This window comes from Mobula hypostoma, chromosome 20 (assembly GCF_963921235.1).
Source record: "Mobula hypostoma chromosome 20, sMobHyp1.1, whole genome shotgun sequence".
In the NCBI taxonomy this organism is placed as follows: Eukaryota; Metazoa; Chordata; class Chondrichthyes; order Myliobatiformes; family Myliobatidae; genus Mobula; species Mobula hypostoma.
Window position 1 is genome coordinate 26,701,312 of NC_086116.1, and position 23,628 is coordinate 26,724,939.

At 40.8% G+C, this 23,628-nt stretch overlaps 1 long non-coding RNA gene across 1 annotated transcript; it reads right to left on the bottom strand.

Moving 5' to 3' along the window:
- Nucleotides 1–2,927: 2,927 nt before the first annotated feature.
- Nucleotides 2,928–23,604, bottom strand: LOC134359400 (uncharacterized). The gene is made up of 3 exons (XR_010021102.1): nucleotides 23,322–23,604; nucleotides 3,550–3,735; nucleotides 2,928–3,060 (listed from the first exon to the last, which is right to left on the bottom strand). It is a non-coding gene; the product is annotated as an uncharacterized LOC134359400 (long non-coding RNA).
- Nucleotides 23,605–23,628: the final 24 nt, after the last annotated feature.

The window sequence follows — 23,628 nt, forward strand, 5'->3', positions numbered from 1 at the left end:
CTGCTGGAGGAACGCAGCAGGTCAGGCAGCATCTATGGAAATTAATAAACAGTCAATGATTCCGGCTAAAACCCTTCTTCAAGACTGGAAAGGAAGGGGGTAGATGCCAGAATAAAAAGGTGGGGAAAGAGGAAGAACGATGGCTAGAAGAGGGCAGAGCTTAGTGAAGATGCTGCCAGATGCGGACTCCTCTGCTTGCATCTTCAGAAACAGCTCTGTTTCTATCTGCGATATCTCTTTTTTTTCCCTTTCAGGGTTCATATGAAGATCCTGACCTGGAGTTACATGCTGGCTTTGGCTCTTTGCGAGAATGGGACCCACTCTCAGGGCTTCACGACTGGCCGCTTTTCGACATCCCAAGGACACAGCCTAGAAGATAGGGAGCTTCAGGCTGCTGGATTTTTGTGGCTCTGGGGGCAGGCTGATTTAAGGCTGGTGCCACCAACTGATGCTTTGCAGGAAAACAAGGAAGATCGGAAGCCACAGACTTGCTGCTGGCTGTGTGCCCAGAGGCACAGAGCTCGGAAAAAGCGATGTAACAGACTTCTAACACCACAAATCAGTGAGTTATTTTATTATGTCTCCCCTCTCGCTGTGAAATGGGGATACCTCTTTTTCCCTTAATAAGGAGAGAGAGAGCCTGTGGTATGTCGAATACAGGGTGAACAAGTAGTCTTTGGGATACCGCAAGTCTGTGTCTTTATTGATGCTTTGTACCCATGCTTGAGTGCTCAGTGGGAGACGCGATGTGTTTTTGCTTGTGGGAAGGAGGGAGGGTCGTTGCCTTGCTGCTGCTTGCGCGTGGGAAGGGGGAGCTAGGGCAGCTTTAGGGTTCCAACATTTAACTGTCATTCATTCTTTGGGGCACTCATCTATTTTCGTGGATGTTGCGAAGAAAAAGAATTTCAGGATGTATATTGCATACATTTCTCTGACATTAAATGAACCAATTGAAACCTAGAAGGTGATAGGTGAAGCCAGGTGGGTAGGAAAGATAAAGGGCTGGAGAGGAAGGAATCTGATAGGAGAGGAGAGTAGGTCATAGGAAAAAGGGAAGGACAAGAGGACCCAGCAGGAAGTGATAGGCAGGTGAAGAGAGATAAGAGGCCAGCGTAGGGAATAGAAGAAGGGGAGGGGTTTTTTTTACCAGAAACAGAAATCGATATTTACGCCATCAGGTTGGGTGTCACAATGTGCGCTGGTAATATCGGAACCCAAGTGTGGAGGAAAGTTAGACTGCGATGAAGAGATGGCGACGAGAGTTTATTCATAGTAATTCCAAAAAAAATCAGTAGCTCAGCTGAGCGACACCATGAGAAGTAACATTCACAAAACCCCGCAATTAGCGCTAATTGGGCACCCGCTTAAATAATACAAGTAACACAGATTCCCTGAGCCTCTCAAAATAAACTTAACAAACTACAACAGAAGGCAGCAGGAGACCATATTACAAGGAGCAAGTTGCTCGAGAAAAACACAAGCAACTCTAAACAATTAACAACAATTAACTAATTCAGGTGTTCTAAAACCCTTGGAGCCCAGTGCTCTCTGGTGCCCCACACAGTCCTGAAGAACTCATTACAGGAGCCAATTCACACAACTTGCATGTCTTGGGATGGGTGGTAGGAAAGCAGTGCACTTGGAGAAAGAATACCCAAATCCATAGAGACAGCACAAGAGGTTAAAATCAAACCGGGCCAGTTGTGTCAGGGTCACTGCTGCCCTTATTATATGAAGTGAACTAAGTTAGCTAGAGACTGGCTTCTAGGTTGCTGGGGTTCTCAAGATTAAGCCAACATGGATCATTTATTCAGCAATTCAGGTTGAATGTAGTTGCAAGTCCTTTTTGCTAGCAGTTACCTAGTGGGTTCTTCCACTACCGAGGAAGAAGGTGTCCTTGGGTCTTCTTCATTCAGATAGCTATTTAATCATCCATTCACGTAGTTGCTTGGTTCTGACTATTGTGTTAATCCTTCAAGCCTGCTCGGCCATTTTGCAAAACCAAGGCTGATTAACCTCAACCTGCAATTCCCACGATGTACAGATGTCAACCTTCCTAAACTTAGATTGTCAAGCGGATCTCCCACTCCCCCTCCCACTTTCAAATCTCTTACTGTCTCTTCTTTCAGTTAGTCCTGACGAAGGGTCTCGGCCCGAAACGTCAACTGTACCTCTTCCTATAGATGCTACCTGGCCTGCTGTGTTCACCAGCATTTTTTACGTGTGTTGCTTAAGTGTCTGTCCACCTTAAGACCATGAAAAATCCTGCTTCCACTGCACTCCGAGGAAGAGAATTGCAAAAACTTGCAAACTCCCGAACATTCCAAAGAAATGGTGTTTAGCAGGTTAATTGGTCACATGGGTATAACTGGGCAGCAAGGGCTCATTGGGTCTGAATGGCACTTTACCATGCTGTATGATCTAAAAAGATCATTCCTTATCTCTGTTGTAAATGGGCTAGTCTTATTTTTAATCTGTCATCCCAGTTTTAGATTCTCCCATGGAAAGAAACATCTTCTCCACATCCACTCTGTGTCAGAATCACTCAGGATCTTACATATTTCAACCATGTCCCCTCACACCTCTGAACTCCAGTGAATGTACAGTACGTCTGGCCTTTCCAATTTTTACTTTATAGAACATTACACCCTTTCCAGGTATTGGTCCAGTGAAGTTTCTCTGAGCTGACCCAAACGCATTAACAACTTCCTTAAAAAAGATTAATATTGAACATGATACTATCTCACCAAAACCCTTTGTAACTTTGTTCCTTAGTTTTGTATTCAATTCCTCTAAAAATAAGCATTAACATTCCTTTAGCTTTCTCAATTATTTACTCCAGTAGCTTTTAGCAAATCTGGCACCCAGTTTCTAGATCCCTGTGTATCTAAGAACTCCGCAGTCAATCATCACTTAAATATCTTGCTTTTATTTCATTTTTCCTATCCAAGTAGACAATTTGTATTTTCTCACATTATATTCTTTAACATCTCTTTTCTTTCTTAACTGTCCAAAATATAATCCGAGAATGATGGAAATATTCAGCAGGTCAGGTAGCATCTGTGGAGAGTGAAAGACAGAGTTAATGTTTGAGGCTGATGATTTTTCATTCAAACGAGTTACTGCAGAGACAAACTGGAGAGGGTGGTTATCTGAAATTGTTAAATTCAATGTTTGAAAGCTGAGAAGCTGTATGTACCAAGATGTAGGCTGAGATGTTATTCCTTGAGCTTATATTAGGCTCCATTGGAATAGTCAGTATAAGAGGTAAACACGACATGCTCAACAAATATTGAAACAGGACTTTGACAAGTGCTTTTTACTGTTTGATCTCTGCCAGCAAAGCCATTTGCAAACCGTGGAAATTAAAGAAACAAAGAAGTGGACTTTCCCAGTTGCTTTATTAAAACTACAAGATATGAGCAATTAATCCATTATGCACTGAAAAGGGAAACTATAAATTTAGTAACATGAAAATTATGCGTTGCTGATAAATCAGTAAACCAATGTTACATGTTGGAGCATAGTTTTAACAGCAGGATACTTAACTGCAAACTTAATAATGAAAATTTGAATTTATTCTTGATTGCTAGCCATGGGTAGCACAGTAGCATAGCGGTTAGCACAAGCTTTACCATACAGGAGATCCAGATTCAGTTCCTACTGCTGCCTGTCAGGAGTTTGTACATTATTCCCGTGAGTGTGTGGGTTTCCTCTGGGTTCTCCGGTTTCCTCCTACAATCCAAAGAAGTACCAGTTGTTAGGTCATTGAAAATTGTCCCGTGATTAGGCTGCGATTACTTCAGGGGTTTGCTGGGCAGCACAGCTCGAAGGGTCTATTCCATATTGCATCTCAATAAATAAATAAATAAATAAATTCCTAAAGTTGACATCTACAGCCTCAACTGAACTGACTAAGAAAAGTTCTCTATTGCTGCCACTAGATCATACATTCTGACCAAGGAAATGGAGTGAAAGATTTGGTAATGGTATCCATTGACACTGCAATACATCGAGATGGATGAAAATGACACTGGGTTTTTAGAGAATAGGTTGAAAACAGTAGAAGAGCAGTTGCAAGACTAATCATCCTTTTACAATGAGCATTAGATTGAAACAAGCGATAAGAGGCCAAATATTGAAGGCATATTAATGTCATTATCATGTCTTGGTCCAAGGAGCTTTCAGTCCAAAGGCATTGACGTTTCTATTTAACATTAGTGAAATGGAAATCAGTCAGACTGGTTTTCTCAGTTACAATATAGAGACTAGTGCACTCAGATAGTACATCATTACACATTGTTAAATCATTTTTACTGCCTGCTTAAAACCAAATTATTCTTCCAGGTGTATTTTTGTTTCAATTATCAATACAAATATATAAATACTGAGGGAGGTTAAGCCAATTGAACAGATTAAATTCAGAAGAAATCAGAAAGAATAGGTCTCATTTTGAGCATCACTAAAACTCAATGAAGGGAGCTGTAGACTAACAAAGAAACACAGTGAGAGTAAATGACATCACATAATTAATTACACAGCTCACGAACATCAATTTTATGTCTCAATGGCAGCTCTGAAAATTCAGGCAGCTGCAGCCTTGCAGAAGTTGCATTACACTACGATTGCCAAGATTTGTTCTCTTGGATTCCTGGAGGAGGCCAAGTTCTGGTGGAAACCATTCTCCTAGGATCAAATAGAACCGTGGAAAGTGTAGTGACTGACAAAATTTATATAAGACCATCAGACATGGAAGCACAATTAGGCAATTTGCCCCATCAAGTTTGCTCTGCCATCTCATCATGACTGATTCATTTCCCTCTGCACCCTATTCTCCTACCTTATCCCCATAACCATTCACACCCTGACTAATCAAGAACTTATCAACCTCCACCTTAAATGATTCCAGTAACCTGGCCTCAGCAAAGTATGCACCTTTCTCTTGGTTGCTTTGCAGCACTTTGTGAGGAGGCTTTGGACATCTACAACAGATTTCAACTTGATGAGACAGACTCTAAATTGGACACTCTGATGACAAAATTTGAGGAGCGTTTTGTCACAAGTAAAAACATCACATTTGAAAGATATAAATTATTTTCCTGTGAAACAGAAACAATTTGTTAGCTTTGACCAACACTTGGCTGAGATTCACACATTGAATAAGTCCTGTGAGTTTGGAGATTTGAGGGACTCGCCAGTTAAAGGCAGTATACTCTGCAGAATCACAGGGAACAGACTCAGAGAAAGATTGCTCCAAGAAAATGATCTAGCACTAGAAAAAGCTGTGAATATGTATAGGGCAGTGGAGACCACAAGAACACAAGCTAAAGAGCTGCACAGAGCAGAAACAAAAGTGCATGCTGTAAACACAGTGGGGCAGAGCACAAGATGTTTCCAAAAGCAACAGCTTAGCAAAGAGGTAAGATCAAAAAGTAACTGCAACAAATTTGGAGGTAGGCACATCCCAAAGAAGTGTCCTGCTTGTGAAAACTCCTGCAATAATTGTAGGAAGAGGAATCATTTTGCTAAGTTCTGCAAAGCTACCAAGAGAAAAGTGCATACATTGCTGAGGAAATAGAAGAAGTCTTTGTAGATTCTCTGCAGACCGCTGGAGTTGGTAAAACAGAATGGATCATTCCACTGACTGTGAATAAGACAGTAATTCCATTGAAGTTTGACACTGGAGCCCAGGTAAATCTGTGAATTAAGACAGAATCAGCTGGAACTTGTGCAAAGACTTGCTGATCACATGGATGTAGTCCAGGGCTCCTTTATGAAGCATGTGTAGTGAATTACGATCACAAAGCAAGAACAAGAACAGAGACAAACAGATGGAATCTTGGCAGAAGGATGTGAAAAAAATGAACACCAAGATCAAAGCTCTCAAATGAGCACTGGCATTAATGTAGCAAGTGAAAGCAAGACACCTGTGGAAACAAACAGCAATCCAAAAGGGATTATTAAGCCACCACAGAGATGGATGAGTGAATAAGGGACTGTATTTGCTCACTACAATTGAAGTTAATGTAAATATCTTTGTTGGAAGGCATTATTGTTCCTTGTAGATTTATGAGGACATACTATTGTGTTATTTTCTTTAAACAGGGAAGAAGTGTTAATATGTGTGTACATAATAAAGAACTTCAGTTCCCAGTGTGCAATGCGGGTGGTTCACCTGGAACTGGAAGTGACATTGGTGAATGGGATATACACATGTCCTTGGTAGGCTAGAGAGTCCCGAGTAAAATGTCATCTACTGAAGCCCTTCTGTAAATCCATAAAATATTTCTAGCATTTTTTACCCATACAAGTTTGGCTTTGTTAAAGAATAAACATAAGAGGTGGCATAGTAGTTAGCACAATGTTTTACAATACCATTGACCTGGGTTCTATTCCTGCCACTGCCTGTAAGGAGCTTGGAAATTCTCCTGCAACCATGTGGGTTTCCTCCAGGTGCTCCAGTTTCCTCCCACAGTTCAAAGACCCACCAGTTGGTAGGTTAATTAGTCATTGTCAATTGTCCCGTGGTTAGGCTAGGGCTAAATCCGGGGTAGCGAAGGGCTGGAAGGGCCTACTCCATGCTGCATCTCAATGAACAAACAAACAAATACATAAACGTTCGGGGACACAGACGAGATTCAGCAGGATAATGATGAAAGAGACTGCAGACCAGAGATTCAGCCGAAAGTTGCCTGGGAGAGAGTTATGAGAGCAGAGCGGAGAAGTTAGGTTTGTTTCCCTGGAGCAGGAGGGATTAAGAAGGTATATGATTGAGATATATAAAATTATGAGTGTTGTGCTTCAGTGAACTACTCCCCACATCAATGACAGAGAACAGTAGAGAGCACAGATACAGGCTGAAGGGTAAGAGGTTTAGAGGGAACCATTACCACCCAAAGAGGAGTGAGTACCTGGAATACTCATACTGAGAGAGTGGGGGAAGCAGATTCATTGACAGCATTTAAGAAGTGTCAAAATGAGCACTTAATCACTTAGACACTTAGTATGATGCTATTACAGCTGGGGCATTCTGGAGTTGAGAATTCAATTCTGGTGCCATTCTATAAGGAGTCCCTATACGTCCTCCCTGTGGAATGCATGGGTTTCCTCTAGGGCCTCCAGTTCCCTCCCGCAGACCAAAGATGTACTGGGTAGATTAATCGGTCATTGTAAGTTGTCCCGTGAGTCATCACCATCATTATTATGTGCCGTGTTGTATGACATAGGTGATCATGGTCTCATGACTCTGATTGTTCTTAGCAAATTTTTCGACAGAAGTGACTTGCCAGTGCCTTCTTCTGGGCAGTGTCTTTACATGTTGGGTGACCCTAGCCGTTATCAATACTCTTCAGAGATTGTCTGACTGGAGTCAGAGATCGCATAACCAGGGTTTGTGATATGCACCAGCTGCTCATACGACCATGGCTTCACATGACCCTGTTCGAGGGGCTAAGCAGGCGCTACGCCTTGCCCTAGAGTGACCTGAAAGCTAGCTGAGGGAAGGAGTGCCTTACACCTCCTTTGGCAGGGACGTATCTCCATGTGCCACCAAATGTCCCATGATTAGGTTTGGGTTATATTGGGTTGTCGAGGTTTTCTCAGGCGGCGTGGCTCAAAGGGCAATAAGGGCCTATTCCGTGCTGTATCACTAAACAAGTACATAAATAAATATACATCAAAGTTGCTGGTGAACGCAGCAGGCCAGGCAGCATCTCTAGGAAGAGGTGCAGTCGACGTCTCGGCCCGAAACGTCGACTGCACCTCCTCCTAGAGATGCTGCCTGGCCTGCTGCGTTCACCAGCAACTTTTATGTGTGTTGCTTGAATTTCCAGCATCTGCAGAATTCCTGTTGTTTGTCGATTACTGAAATAGGTTAACCAATTCCTTAATACTTAAAGTATATTAATCACTAAAATATATCCCATTTTTCAAAATTCAAAAGAGCATAGTATATATTACACGTATATCATGATGTAGGGAAAGAGAAATGTTCCTTATACTTTGGGTATTTTTCCATTGGCCACCTCAAAGTTCATACACATAATGGTTTTCTATCAGTTATATTTATGAACTGAATTTTCTATTTCATCTCACAGAACTGTTTTTCAGACTGAAGACAGTTCTATAAGATGTATCCTCATCTTGCATCATTTTGTGGGCATTCCATCTAAGGCATTTTAAATAATTAAATATTTAATAATTTGCGTCATTTGTCACCCAGTGTGCAGTCATCTTGTCTTTAAGCCAGGTGATTGTGGGTTCAGTTCCTATTCCAAGGGCAAGAGGTCAAAAAACAGAAATCCTTCACTTGGCTGGCATATTGTTGGAGGTTCCATCTTTCCGATGAACCAGTAAATTAATCTGCCTTCTTCTGTCTAGCAAAAATATAAATTATTGCTTGAACTCTCCTGATGCCTGAAAAGGACCTCCATTACCCAGGTCATGCATTGTTCTCATTGGTACCATTTGGAAAGAGGTACAGAAGCCTGAAGGCACACATTCAATGTTTCAGTAACAGCTTCTTCCCCTCTGCCATCCAATTTCTGAATGGACATTGAACCCATGAGCACTACCTCATTACTTTGTTATTTCTATTTTCGGACTTGTTTAATTTACTGTAATTCACAGTTTTTTTCTCTGTCATTATGTATCGCATTGCACTGCTGCTGCAAAGACAACAAATTTCACAACATACGCCTGTGATATTAAACCTGGTTCTAACTAAAAAAATAGGGAAGCAGACAAAATCAGCTGCATAGCTGCTGACCAAAATTTAGCGATGTATCAATGCGACATGATTAAGAAGTAGATCATCATTCCCCTTTCTTTTGTGGGATTTGTGTGCAAATTGATTGCTCTCTTTCCTTCATTGCTAGATTGACTAGTGCTTCAAAGTATGCCACTTAGCTGTATAAATATTGGGAAGTCCTGAAGCAGTGAATACATGAATGTAAGTGCTTCTTTCACCATTCCCCAGTTTTATAGTTTCCTCAAACTTCTTTCGCAAGAAGCCACACGCACAAGATGTGTTGGAAACTGCTGTCTCTGTGCTCTTTCTTCAGTTGCTTTGTACTTGTCTGCCTAGAAATTTCTTTATGGCAGCAAGCTCAATAGTGGACGAAGCCTATGGCTCCTTCCCCCTTCCTTTACAGTCGCAATGAAGGGTCTCATCCTGAAACGTCGACTGTTCCCATTTTCATAGATGCTGCCTGATCTTTTGAGTTCCTCCAGCATTTTGTGTGTGTTGCTACAGATTTCCAGCATCTGCAGACATTCTCATGTTTATTATTCAGCAAGAAAGTTAATTTTTTTCTAGAAAATATGCTGTAGTTCATTAATTGCTTTATTTTTCTTTTTCTGGACACTTATATAATAATGAAACCTACTTGCAACCTTACTATCTAAAGATAAAACATTGTCATAATAGATACCAGTTCGAGTACAGTCTATTTTAAATTTCCATGCAAAGGAGTGCCTGCATATGGCAAATCCTGGAACATCCAAAAAGGAGATATCACTCTTTCAGAGAGGTAGTTAAGTTCCACTGATAGTGCTGACTTGTTTTGCCTTAAACCTAGTTACAGTGTCAATTTTCAACAGAGATGATGACTGTGCATATGGAGTACAGCTTAATGTGCTTGCTCGCTCCTTTTATCTATATTGCTATTTTGTTGTTCCAGAAGCGACTGTGACTGCTTTTGCAAGTAACTGCTTAGTCCAGCAATCAGATAGATTTAATTGCATTAGAAACCTGTTGAATTCAAAAGAAAATTGCCTCCTTAAGGTTAACATTTGCTTTATCAATGTAGCTTGAAAATGAGGTTTCCTGGATAGTGCATTCAACGTTTAATGCCATCACTCATTCTAAACAGACCCTGTTTATATACTTATTTTTATGATAAATATTTTAGATCACTGTTTACTAGCATTGACAAATGATATACACTTACAGTACTGTGCAAGAGTCTTAGGCACATATATGTAGCTAGAGTGTCTAAGACTTTTGCATGTTACTGTATTTGTCAATGTGGAACAGAGAGCGAGTTTGTAAACTTGATGGGAGCAAAGGATATTGGGACTGAAGAGGGTCGAGTGCCATGGTTGGCGTGTGGGACAGTTGGCAGAGAAGGAGTGCCAACAGCGGGGAGTAGTGTGGGTGCAGACACACCCTGACTTGAGACATCGGGAAAGGTTATTTGATTCCAATTGGTTTATTGATTACTACACACTGTCTCTCTGGTTTTTCCTGCTCCCTCCCCTCTCCCTTCCCTATTCCCAACCATGGTTCCCCTCTTCCTGCCCCCGCCCCACTCAGCCCACAATAGAGACCCATATCAGAATCAGGTTTATCATCACTCACATATGTCATGAGATTTGTTCTTTTTTTTGTGGCAGCGGTACAGTGCAATATGTAAAATTACTACAGTACTGTGAAGAAGTCTTAGGCACCCTAGCTACATATATGTGCATAAAACTGTTACACACGGTAATGTAAACAATTGATGCATTATTTAAGCAATGATGTGTTCCTTGTTTTTTGTTTGTCATCAGTTCATTTAGTTGAAGATATCTTTAAGGCACAAAGATGAACTAATTTTCTACTCAACACAATTTCCAGAACTTCATCAGTTAGTACTCTGAAATCCATTCACTTACCTAATTGTTATAAGACCATATGACTTAAGAGCAGATTAGGCTGTTTGGCTCATTGAGTCTGCTCTGCCATTTTATCATGGCAGATTAATTTTCCCTCTCAACTCCCTTTTCCTGCTTTCTCCCTGTAATCTTTGAAGCCCTTTAACTAATCAAGATCCTAACAACTACCATTTTAAATATACCTAATGATTTTGCCTCCGCATTCTTCTGTGGCAGTGAATTCCACAGATTCACCATATTCTGGCTAAAAAAAAATCCTCCTCATCTCTATTCTAAAGGGACATCTTTGTATTCTGAGATTGTGCCTTCTGGTCCTAGACTCTCCAACTCTTTGTACCATCCACTCCATGTCCCCCTCTATCTAGGCCAGCGTCTCCCAATCTAAGGTCCATGGACCCCTCACTTAATGGTATTGGTCCTTGGCTTGAGAAAGGTTGGGAACCCCTGACATATGTAGGCCTTTCAATATTTGGTATATTTCATTAAGATTCCCCCTCATTCTTCTAAATTCCAGTGAGTGCAGACTCAGAGCCATCAAATGCTCTTCTAGACCCTCTCCAATACTTTCTTAGATATTTGTATCCAAACTGTTCACAGTACTCCAAATGAGGTCTGACCAATGCCTTATAAAGCCTTAGCATTGCAACCAACAAGTTAACCATTAGGAAGTCTTGCGTCTCTGATTTTCTGATTTCTGAACTGTTTAAAGATAGCCTATACCTTTATTCCTTCTAACAAAGTGCAAGCCCATACATCTCCATATGCTGAATTCCATCTGCTACTTCTTTGCCCATTCCCCTAATCTGTCCACTCCTTCTGCAGTCATCCTGCTTTCTCTGCCCCTCCACCTATATTTGTATTATCTGCAAAGTTGGCCACAAATCTATCAGTTCCATCATCCAGATCATTAATATATACTGTGCTAGTCACTGGCAGCCAACCAGAAAAGGCCCCTTGTACAGTGTTTTGGCACATCTATTAAATAAAGATGGAGCTTCAAAAGTTCTAATACGAGAAAATGTTTCAGTGTTTTTGAAAGTGCTGATATAATCTCATATTAGCACTTACTTATTTGCCCATTACACCGCTGGTGTTTAGGGCAGCAATGAAGGTCCTCCAACTCTGGCAGTGTTCAGAGCTTCCTTCATCATGTTACTGGCTTCCTCTCGGTTTTCACTACAGTCAGTCATACAAGTCCCTGGTGGTGTATCAGGAATTCTGTTGCACTCACGTGTAGAGGGAATCTTCATTACTGTTTCTGTAACAGTCAGGGTTGTTAGCCCCAAACTGAACCTCTGAAGCTGGTGGACTGGTGGACCACTCTGAGTCTGGCCTCTACCCTTTGACCTGTTTGACATAGGTGATGCTACCAAGGACCAAAGCATAAAGCTCTGACATGAGGAAATCTGCAGATGCTGGAATTTTAAGCCACACACATAAAAATTGCTGGTGAACGCAACAGGGCAGGCAGCATCTATAGGAAGAGGTGCAGTCGACGTTTCGGGTTGAGACCCTTTGCCAGGACTAACTGAAAGAAGAGACAGTAAGAGATTTGAAAGTGGGAGGGGGAGCGGGAGATCCGAAATGATAGGAGAAGACAGGATGGGGAGGGATGAAGCTAAGAGCTGGAAATTTGATTGGCAAAAGGGATATGAGAGGATCATGGGACGGGAGGCCTAGGGAGAAAGAAAGGGGAAGGGGGGAAGCCCAGAGGATGGGCAAGGGGTATAGTGAGAGGGACAGAGGGAGAAAAAGAGAGAGAAAAAATATATATACATAATAATAATAAATAAATAATGGATGGGATACGAAGGGGAGGTGGGGCATTAATGGAAGTTAGAGAAGTCAATGTTCATGCCATCAGGTTGGAGGAACAACACCTTATATTCCATCTGGGTCCACACTCAGGTTGGAAGAACAACACCTTATATTCCGTCTGGGTAGCCTCCAACTTGATGGCATGAACATTGACTTCTCTAACTTCCATTAATGCCCCACCTCCCCTTCGTACCCCATCCGTTATTTATTTATTATTATTATATATTTTTTCGCTCTCTCTTTTTCTCCCTCTGTCCCTCTCACTAAACCCCTTGCCCATCCTCTGGGCTTTTTCCCCCCTCCCCCTCTTCTTTCTCCCTAGGCCTCCCGTCCCATCATCCTCTCATATCCCTTTTGCCAATCAACTTTCCAGCTCTTATCTTCATCCCTCCCCCTCCTGTCTTCTCCTATCATTTCAGATATCCCCCTCCCCCTCCCCCTTTCAAAACTCGTACTACCTCTTCTTTCAGTTAGTTCTGATGAAGGGTCTCGGCCAGAAACGTTGACTGTACCTCTTCCTATAGATGCTGCCTGGCCTGCTGCATTCACCAGCAATTTTTATGTGTGTTGCATAAAGCCCTGACTCCAGCTATGATAGCTCTCCAGGTCTTTGAGGCACACAAGCCTTCAACCCATCAACAAGGCTATGGTTTTCTTGGAGGATATTAGCACTGATAGAATATATTTAGATCCTTCTTGTGATTTAAAGTGCTGAGTTGTTGTAGATATAAATATTCAAATCTGGATCCATAGTGAGCCAATAAAGATAAACAATTTATTAAACTGGAGCTACTCAATATTTTTCACCTCATTCGTACTGCAGAAAATTTTAAGGTACCAGTCAAAGTCATACAATTTAAATTAGAACATTTACGGCAGTCTGATGTAAGTTCAATTACAAAATCCTTCTCTCTTACTGAATTTTATTTAATGCTTATGGTGTAAACAGAATACTTAATGAAATTAAATTGAGAAGTCATTACCCTGTTAAGTACTGAGTCAGGTGAAGCTACCCCTAAGCACTCTTTGCATATAATTGTCAATATTTATACTACAGAAGGTAATATTCATTTCATCGTTAGGTCGCATCTGGAATTTCCAGTTGGTGGACGATTTCCCTCCATGCCGCTCTGACATATTGGGAAATCATGTTCTCGGCAGGTTACAGCAGTGGTTTTCCTGTGCCTTCTGCCGGGTGTGTTTAAAGAGATCACCACCTCCTGCAGTGGATGACCAGGACGTCTAAGTGGCTTGTCATGCTCTTAGCGCTCCACAAATGCCAGCTGGCTTGCCTTCTTGACCATTAGACCATTAATCGGTCTCCTCCGCTCAATCTGCCAGGGCCAGACTTCACACGCTGGGACAGACAGATCCCCTACCTCACTAAGGGTCGAAGACCCGTCGGCAACCTTCACCTGGTTTGGCCCATCTGCCGAGACGGTTTACCTGGGTGTGGCCGCTGTGCAAGTTGCAGCTACTTGGAGCCACAGGTGAGAGCGGAGCGCCAGGTCAGGACCAAAGGTGGGATGAGCTGCCCTGAAAAAGGGCACAGCAGGCCCCCCATTAGAGGTGCTACCCCTCCCTAGACACCCCATACACCACAATATTCATTTAGAGTATAAAACAAATGGTGGAAATGCTCAGCATGTCTCAAAATTCAAAGTAAAATGTATTATCTGAGTACATACTTGTCAACGCATACAACCTTGAGATTCTTTTCTTTTTCTGTGGCATACTTAGCAAATCTACAGAAAAGTAGCTGTAAACAGGATCTGTAAACTGTAAACACCAGGAACTGTGGACGAACTGTGAAAATGCAGATAATAAACAAATAGCAATAGATAATGAAAATGAAATAAGGTAAAAGAATCCTTAAATGAGTGTAGTTTTCCCCTTTTGTTCAAGAACCTGATGGTAGAGGAGCAGTAACTGTTCTCGACCTGGTTTGTGCAAGTCCTGAGGCACCTGTACCATCTACCTGGTGGCAGCAGTGAGAAAAGAACATGCCCTGGGTGGTGAGGATCTTTGATGATGAATGGTACTTTTCTACGGCAATGTTTCATGAAGATGTACTCAATGTTTGGGAGGGTTTTTTACCTGTGATGTACTGTCATTACCCTAATATGGAAATAGAAAGTTTATCAAACTATATCACCTGATTCTACTAATTCATTTACCAATTATTTTTAATAAATAATAGACAACACAAAAATGGATCTCATAGAACATAGAACGTAGAATAGTACAGCACAGTACAGGCCCTTCGGCCCACAATGTTATGCCAACCCTCAAACCCTGCCTCCCATATAACCCCCTACCTTAAATTCCTCCATATGCCTGTCTAGTAGTCTCTTAAACTTCACTAGTATATCTGCCTCCACCACTGACTCAGGCAGTGCATTCCACACACCAACCACTCTCTGAGTAAAAAACCTTCCTCTAATATCCCCCTTGAACTTCCCACCCCTTACCTTAAAGCCACGTCCTCTTGTATTGAGCAGTGGTGCCCTGGGGAAGAGGTGCTCTATTCCTCTTATTATCTTGTACACCTCTATCATGTCTCCTCTCATCCTCCTTCTCTCCAAAGAGTGAAGCCCTAGCTCCCTTAATCTCTAATCATAATGCATACTTTCTAAACCAGGCAGCATCCTGGTAAATCTCCTCTGTACCCTTTCCAATGCTTCCACATCCTTCCTATAGTGAAGTGACCAGAACTGGACACAGTACTCCAAGTGTGGCCTAACCAGAGTTTTATAGAGCTGCATCATTACATCGCGACTCTTAAACTCTATCCCTCGACTTATGAAAGCTAACACCCCATAAGCTTTCTTAACTACCTTATCCACCTGTGAGGCAACTTTCAGGGATCTGTGGACATGTACCCCCAGATCCCTCTGCTCTTCCACACTATCAAGTATCCTGCCATTTACTTTGTACTCTGCCTTGGAGTTTGTCCTTCCAAAGTGTACCACCTCACACTTCTCCAGGTTGAACTCCATCTGCCACTTCTCAGCCCACTTCTGCATCCTATCAATGTCTCTCTGCAATCTTTGACAATCCTCTACACTATCTACAACACCACCAACCTTTGTGTCATCTGCAAACATGAATTTCCTAGAAATTCATGAGCTTTCTGATAAGGGTTTTGAAGGTTTGCCAAGTACTGGGAAATTATTACTCTTGGATAAGGACAGAATGATTTTGGTCAAGGACAAAATGCCCCAGAGACAGATTTACAACAGAGGTTCCATGCTCAAGGATAGAATGGACACTCATCCACAATCAAGCTGGACGAAAATTTTCACTGGCCTTCTTGCAGGCTGTGTATTTTCTGGTCTTGGTCTGGGTAGCTTGATTGTGGAAAGGAAATTGTCAGTAAAATATTATTATGGTTTGCTCAGACTGGCATGTGCTGCGTTTAACTACCTTATGCAAAATGATTGTTGAAATGACAATCAAACTATTAATCTTATTTTTAATTTGAAACATTGTTTCTGTCTATATCAAATTGCACAAAGAAATTATAATGCTGCCATAAAATTATATTAAAACCAAAAATGGTATTGAGTATAAAATATTCAAAGTTCAATATATTTTTTAATATTCTGTGCTTCTTATCATATCTTGATCATCTGTTTAAAATCACTTCTGCCTCAATACCCTGTACTGCAATTTACCTCCCTGTAGGCATTAAATGATTGGATGAAGCAGCATCTCAAAGAATGACGAGTTTGTCAGAGACATGGGAAAAGGCTCTGTGTTGTTAAAAAACAGAATGCAAAGATGCAGCCTCGAGGGAAACCACATCATTGGCATCTTATTAATAATAAGCTTACCCATTGAATCAACTCCTGGCGGATTCTCATTTGCATAAAAATAGGCAAACTTACTCTTATTTTTGGACTTACATTCAGGCATTTGCTGAAGGGAATAAGAGAATGATAATCCATTGTTTACAGAGCATTTTTATTAAAGTTATCTTCTTGAATTGTGTACATTAACTAGTTGTCATCTGTGTTGGTAAATTTTAATAAATATAGAACAAATAAATATACTTACAATTGTGAAATGAAATGCATGATAATCTTTCTCGCTAAATGATGGAGCTTGCTTTCAGTTTAACTGATAATCTGTCATTTTGTAATTTGCAAATTTCATCATGGCTCTAATAACATTTTCCCAGAAATATAAATATCGTGAATGCCCTTTAATTTCTAAAAACTATGAATTCCATAAATAAAATAATAACAAAATTAAGAACATAAGTTTGTAATAAAATAGTGGTCCTTAGTTCTAACACTGTAAATATTATTTGAACTATTGAAATTTAAAAGATATCACTAATATGTTTAATCATAATGTTAGAATTGTCCAAGAAGAATAGTAAGCAGATCCAAACCCTTACTTTGCTCCCACCAAATATTCTGTACCTTGTCCAATACATTTCTACCTGACTGAATGAGATGATTTACAGCCTTAATTGTTGTGTGTGACCTTGACCTGAGTTTCAAATCTGTAACCAATACCTTATCAGCACTTACCTTTTTATTACTTCCCACTGAACTGTTTCAAGGACTCTGCAGTTTGATGTTTAATATTCTGTGTCTTATTCGCTCATGTTTTGCTGTTTGCACCATTTGTTCTTTTTTTGTGTGTGTCAGTTGTTTGAACAGATTCTATGGTGTTTCTTTGTTTCGTGGTTGACTGCAGGAAGACAAATCTCAGGGTTGTATGTTACATACATATTGTAATAATAAAAGTACTTTCAATCTTTGGATTTCTGAATCTTTACACATCGCAACACTGAAAGGCACCACAAACTCCAATGTCTATGATACTCTAAATCTAACTTGAACTAACATTAATCCATTCAGAAGTATCCTACCTGTACTTTATGCTTCACTGTTTCAACCCTTCCCTTCAGTTGTCGCATAGTTCTTACTCCTAGTCATTCTCTGCAGATCAATTCATGATGCCACTAATTTTGACCTCTGCAATCATTTTCAATCCCACACCTCATCCTCAATCCTTTTAAACAGTTTTAAAATATTGAGTACCGTAGGAACCCATTTGGTTCATCATATAAGCACCAACATTTTTGTAAAACAAAATAGTTTGTCCCACTTTAAGCACATTCCCCTTATCCCTACAAAGTATCCCTCTCACACATATCTAATCCCTGGAAAAAGCTAATGCTGTAGCTGTTTCCATTACCCCATCAGTGACTCCAAATCCTAGTCGTGTTTTGTAAAAAAATGCTTCCTATATTAAATACATTAAATCTGTTCACTTTGATCATTGGAATTGGTCTCTTTTAATATAATCTACCCAAACCCTTCTTGACTTTAAATTTCTCAGTCAACTGTTCTTCAAACCTTTCCAACTCTAATGGAAATGACCATAACTTGTCTAGTTTATCCATGAGAGTTCAATCCCTCGACTGTGAAAGCCTTCTGGTAAATAATCTCTCTAAAGCTGTCAAGTCTTCTTAAAATGCAGTGCTTGGAAATGGGCATGTTACTTTATTAGGAACCAGTCAAATAGTTTTAGCATTTTTGTCTTTGTGCTTAGTCCCTCTGATCAAGAATTAGAATCATTTGGAGGTGTACAACATGAGACAGAACCTCTCAAAGGCAGCAATGGCCCTAAAATGCACAATAATAAATAAATTCCATTGAATACTTCCATTCAATCCCAAAAAAACAGCTATTGATCAAAATTCTGGTTGTCTTAATCATGTTATTGTCTAATGCCATGTTGTTATCTAATTGACCTTGTATTGTTTGAAGAACAAGTTGTAACATTTGCAGTCAGCAATCTGACACCACCCTCGAGTCTAAGAAGTGAAACATTGTGACTAGCATCTCTGTAGTTTTTACACTCACTTACTGTATTTCTCAAGCTTGGATACAGCCCATCTGAGTTGGGTAATTTATCGCTACATACTAATAACTTCCCCTTTATAGATTTTACCTCAACTAGAATCTCTATATAACTTGATGGAGTCTTTTACTTGTTAGACAGTAATGCAAGCCACTCACTTAGAACTTCAGTCAAGTCTTCTCTCTTTCTCTCTCTCCTTCTCTTTTTCTCTCTCCCTGTTCTCTCTCTCTCTCTCTCTCTCTGTCCCTCTCCCTCTCTCTCTCCTCCTCTCTCCTTCTCTCTGTTAATATAACATTTTTTTTAATGCGAAGAGACCTCATTACTCTTTGTTACTCTCAATATGATTACAGAAGGCTTTTGGATTCCTTTTTACATTTGCTGACAATCTATTCTTCCAGAATGTACTTAACACCCTTATTTTCTTGATGGCTTCATATCTATATTTTATAGGCTCTCTGCAGTATGATGTCTATCCTTTTGCTCCCGTTTGTTTTTTCATTTAGTGTGTCATAAGTTGGAATCGTTTCAAAGTTGTCTTTGTAGAAATGTATCTGGCCTATACCCGAACAATTTTTTCAATATAATCCATTGCATTTATTTATGTGATGAAGAAGGGTCTCGGCCCAAACATCGCCTCTTTATTCATAGATGCTGCCTGACCTGCAGTGTTTTGTGTGTTGCTGCAGAATAGGCCCTTCCAACCAATCAGGCTGCAGTGCCCATCATCCCCTGACAACCTTAATTTATCCCGAACCTAATGACAAGACAATCCACAATGAGCACTGTCTTTGACTGTGGGAGGAAACCAGAACATCCAGAGAAAACACACACATGCCATGGGGAGGATAAACAGAGACTACTTACAGAGAACACCAGGATTGAACTCTGATCTCTGATGCCCTGAGCTATAATAACCATTGCACTACCATGGCGCCCAAGAAACTGGAGCACCCAGAGGAATCCCAGGTGGGAGAACTTACATACTCCTTACAGAAACCAGCAGGAGTCGAACCCCCATCCATGACCATTGGCACTATAAAGCAACCGTTAGGCTACCATACCATCCATATATACTCTTATATTTGTCAACTTTAGCTCTAATATACTTTGGCCAGTTCTCTCCTCAATGTGTTGAAATTACCCCTTCTCTAATTATCGCTGTTGCTTCTCCAAAACTTGTTTTAACCTTGTTCCACAATGATCAATATTTCCGAGATGCTTCCCCCACCTTGACATTTCCCACTTCATTTTTAGCAATGCAAAGGCATCCGACAATTCCTTCTTCATCTTGTGCACATGACATACTGTTCAGGAAAGCTCTCTTTCATAAAGTTCACAGCCCCTCACTGCCCTTCACAAACACTGCTTCATTTAACATCGGAGTAATTAGTTAAGTGGCATGGCCCCGACTGAACAGCGGCAAACATCCAAGTTTCAGTGCTCCAGTTCCCTGGAATATGGTTAGATGCTGCTGTCCCTTTAAGACACAGACTGCCAATTACTACCTGCCACATTCCTCCATGGAAAGTCTGTATTTAAAGGCCTTATGCTGAGCACTCAGTGCTCAATTGTAGGAGTTCCATTTCTAGTATTACTGTTTGTGATATTTCCTTTGACCTTCATTTGTATTGAGAGGCTGAGTCTATTCTAGACCTTAGTATGCACTTTGGTTCACCACTATCCATAGCTCTCTCATTACAGAAAAGTCTAGCAGTCCTTTCATTCCACCATCAGTTAAGCCTCCAGCAGTCATTTCTCCTTTATAAAGCTCCCAATTTTCAAAAAAAAGCCATCAGTTTTAACTCTGCTTTCAGAAACTTCTTCAAAACTTTACTCCTAACTATCTTTTTATGACACTTTTACTACTGGGTTACATTGGCTTACATTGTGTTCGTTACATTGATATTGATATTGATAGTGAAGCTTATTTTGACAATTATGGTCAAAAGTCAATGATCATCCATGACATATGTCACATCACATAATGTTGATGACTGTACATCAAGTGCTTAATTTGCAGAACTTATTATAGGTCGACCGGGCTGGTGAAATTCTTATTATTCATTCACCGGCTGTAGATGTTATTGGCAATACTGGCATTTACTCTCTATTGCTGACTGTGTCCTGAATTGCAGAGGCAGTTAAGAGTCCAAGCACAAACAGAGAAAATCTGTAGATGTCAGAAATCCAAGAAACACACACAAAATACAGGAGGAACTCGGCGGGCCAGGCAACATCTATAGAAAAGTGTACAGTTGAATTTTTAGGCTGAGACCCTTCATCAGGACTGGAGAAAATACAATGAGGAGCTAGAGTAAGAAGGTGGGGGAGGGGCAGTTAAGCATCGCCAATATTAGTGGCTGTGCGAAACTAGATTGGGTTAGAATGGCAGATTTCCTTTCCTGATGGACATCAGTAAATCATATGGATTTTCATGGCAATCTGATATTTTCAGGGTCCCTATTACTGAGACTTGTTTAAATTTCTAAATTATTGAATAATTTTAATTTACAATCGCCAAAGTGATATTCGAGCACAAATCTCTAGTTGAAGAGCCTGGACTCTGGCTGCCAATCTACTAATTTAGCTACTACACTGAAGTACAGATTGTACTGTATTGTAAGGCATTTACAGAGATGGTTTTAGATATGCTTGTGCAAAACCATTTAACTTGATTGCATTTGGTGTTTTCATATTGCGAGGATGGTCAGAATCTGAAATTCTGTTTGCTCTAAGCCTATGAAGAGTGGAAGTGAATACAGTATCTCACTTCTGAAAAATGTCATGAATTTTCTCTTTACTTATTTCAGAAATCTTTTCTCCTGTTTAGAGTTGATCTGCACTATTAAGATTTCCTTGCTGACATATGCTCTAACTGAAAGGTGACAATTGGCTGGGAGTGAGTTAACTCACTGTTCAATTATATTTTTCTCCCTCCTCTTAATGAAGAAAAAGTGCATTGCCACTGCTTATTTATGTTACCTCATCACCAATCCATCTACAGTCAGTACCGCTTGTGAAATTGGCAGCAAGATGCTAACCTGCCACATTAGTGAATGGTTCCATGATCACTTTATGTCCTTACCGTCCATGGTCATCAGTGAAATACTGATCCTTTCAAAGCATTATTTCTCTGTGCTGGCTGACTTAAGATACAAACAGATATGTGTCCACATCCCATCTGAACATCTTTTAATCAGTTCTAGCTGAACCATGTGCTACATTATTTCATGCGTATGAAAGAGCAATTCTATGGACTGCGAAATTACCTGTCGTCCTGATTATATACAGGACATTCTCATCTATAATCTTCAGGCTGATCCAATGAAAGACAGCAAGCTTATTCAAATGATCAATATTTTTACCCAAGCAAATCATTTAGCCAGGAATTCCTGCAGTCTGCTACAGAGAAAAGCTACAGGTTGAGTACAATTTTTGAGCACAACCGACTTCAGGCAACTGCACAATTCCTCATGATGACATGTTGCCCGAGCAACATGCATAAACATCAGTCCCTTGGAGCTTCTAACCTTTTTTGGCTCCATTAGGTAGTGGACATGGTGATCAGTCAATCATCTGGTGACCCCCCAGTAACCCATAAACAAGGTCAGGGACACTGAATATCTCACTTGCTCCATTTTCAGAGATATACCTCTGTACTGTATATACTGCCTGCAACATGGAGTACCCAGAGTACTAGCATTTTTGATGAAAGGTATACAGGTATTTTTATTGTAATGGTTGCTTTAGTTCTAATCCCATTGAAATTGGGTGAACCTGGCGCGACGGGAATGAAGAATTGAGAATGTAGCTGATGATTGTTCTGTCTAGTGCAATCCAGACTGAAACTACAGTACTTTAAAGCATTTTAGGAGTGATAGGAGAGAGTTGTAAATTTAGTCAGCACCATCATGGGCATCTTCAAGGAGCGATGCCTCAAAAATGCGGCATCCAAGATTAATGACCCCCATCTCCCTGGACGTGCCATCTTTTCATTGCTACCATCAGGATAGAGGTATAGAAGCCTGAAGGCACGCACTCAACGATTCAAGAACAGCTTTTTGCCCTCTGCCATCCGATTTCTGAATGGACATTGAACCCATGAACACTACCTCGCTACTTTTATTTACATACATACTTACTGTAATTCACGGCTTTTTTTTCTTTCTTATTACAAATTGCATTGTACCGCTGCCGCAGAGACAACAAATTTCACGACGTATGCCAGCAATATTAAACCTGATCTTTCTTGTTATAGATGACATTAACTTGCCCTCGGCGAAAGTATCTCTGCCGATGCATGGCGAGCAATAGTGCAAATGGTATCATGGGACTCCATTACCACCTGGTATGGGATATTCGAAGAAAACACTATTTTTATTCCACAAAAAGGGCCTAATCTGGAGCGAAGTGACAGGTGAGTATTTACAACAGGACAAATAGCTGGAATCATGGTGGCCGAATGGGAGAACATTTGTCAGATCAGTCTTGGGCTGTACATACAGCCTGGCATAGATCTGAAGCGTCACCGTCAGAATGCTGTGACCCGCGCATTGATACATACAGTATCTCATTTAATCCACTGTATTAAGATACAAAACTTTATATTTTGAATCTCCTCATACCTTGTGTCGCTCGTGTATGCCCCGTTATACAACGATTAGGCGCAAAATATTCCATTTATAAAGTTATGGCTCTACTACTGAGGCATTTTATGGAATCTCAGCGATGTCCCCACTTGCAAATTATGAGTCCGCCTAACGACGTTCGGAGCGGAGTACCATCTTCACTCTGAAACGCTGACCCTGGTTCTTTTTCCACAGATGCTGCCTAACCCGCTGAAGAGTTTCCAGCGTCTTTCTTATTTAATTTCGAACAGAGCACATTTAATGCCCAGTGAATAATAAAAGGGCGTTAAATTGCTAGGAAATTAAATAGTTTAAAATAATCTTTTCCAGGCTTACCGGCGGCGAATTTTGTGGGCGTGCTCGGGAATTGGAATATTATTCCTCGCTTTAAGAGGCAGCTGCGTCAGATGCTGAGAGAGGCTTGAATTCTGCGCTGCAGCCCGGAACAGCGTTACTGGCGGGAGCCTTTCCGAAACACCTTGCAAACTTTGGATCAACGCCGTCCCTCGGGGCCGCTCGGAACAAGCCGAAACTGACTGAAAAGACTCTGTCGCCGACCACGTCTGGGGGTCTGGAGCTGTCTCTCGACTGGGAGCTGTTAACAAGGGGCTCTCAACGACAGCTGGTGGACGGATGTGATATT